This window comes from Monodelphis domestica, chromosome 4, assembly GCF_027887165.1.
Source record: "Monodelphis domestica isolate mMonDom1 chromosome 4, mMonDom1.pri, whole genome shotgun sequence".
Classification (NCBI taxonomy): Eukaryota; Metazoa; Chordata; class Mammalia; order Didelphimorphia; family Didelphidae; genus Monodelphis; species Monodelphis domestica.
In genome coordinates this window covers 10290853-10292232 of record NC_077230.1, presented here as the reverse complement: position 1 = coordinate 10292232, position 1380 = coordinate 10290853, and positions in this window count along the sequence as shown.

The window sequence follows — 1380 nt, the reverse complement described above, 5'->3', positions numbered from 1 at the left end:
CAACGAGGTTTTATTACTGCATTGGGAAAACCAATTGCTCATGCAGAAATAATAACTGAGTTGTTGGATGATATCCAGAAGCCTAAACAGCTAGTGGTAATCCATTGTAGAAGTCATACTAATAGAAGAGATTCAGTTGCTAAAGGAAATCATAGAGCTTATATAACTGCTAAATTTGTTGCCAGAAATGCCCCAGTGTATATTATGAACTTATCAACTATAGAATCTGATGATCTAGAAAAAGCTTATGTAGACTCAGAGATACAAATTTGGAAAGAGAAGCTTGGAGCAAGAAAAGAACATGGTACATGGTTAACAGATACAGGAAAACCACTGTTACCAAAAGACCTGTATACCTACTTGTGTCAAGCCATTCACACAAAAGGTCATTTTGGTACTAAGCTTTAATTGACACTATAAAGAGACAATGGGTTGCTCCTGGAATAAGTACTGTAGCAAATAAGATCTGCTCAAGCTGTTCTGTTTGCCAAAAATTCTATCAAGGAACATTCAGACAGAAAGGTTTAGGTGGTAGACCTTTAGCATATTGTCCATTTGAGAGTCTGAAGATTGATTACATCAGCATGCCAAAAGCTGGAAGATATAAGTTTTGCCTGCTTTATTGACAGATTAACCAAAAGGCCTGTAGCTTTTCCATCAAATACAAATATAGCTAGCTTTGTGGTGAAAGTGTTGATTAAGGAAATTATACCTAGATTTGGAGTACCACTAACCATAGACTGATAAAGGATCACATTTTACTTATGACATCCTGAAAAGAGTCTGTGAGAATCTAGGAATAACACCAAAATATTATGTGCCTTATCATCCACAAAGTTCAGTGCAAGTGGAGGATGTAAATAAGGAAATAAAAGACTATGGTAGGGAATCTCTGTGCTGAAACTCATCTCAAATGGCCAGAGATTCTTCCCATAGCTTTGTTTTACCTACGTACAAGACCAAGAGTGGATTTACATATATCATGCTATGAAATGCTCTTTGGACATGCTCCACTACAAGCAAAAACTGGTAAGACAATCTATACCTCTCTCTTGGGGGAGGATATTGTCAGCTTGCTTCTTACTTAAGTGCTTTACAATAAAGACTAAGAATTACATGATATGGGAGTGTTAATTCAAACTGGTCCTTTGAATTATTCTCTTCATAATTATGAACCAGGAGATATGGTATATGTAAAAAACTTTGCTAAAATATCAGCAACACAAGAAAGTTGGTTAGATCCTTACACTATTGTGTTAGTTTCTCCATCTTCAGTAAAAGTTTTGGGTAGAGATTCCTGGTATCATTGTTCCCATATAAAATTAGCACATGATATAAATAATGAAAATGTACAAATCATTGAAGAAGGAGAAAATGAGG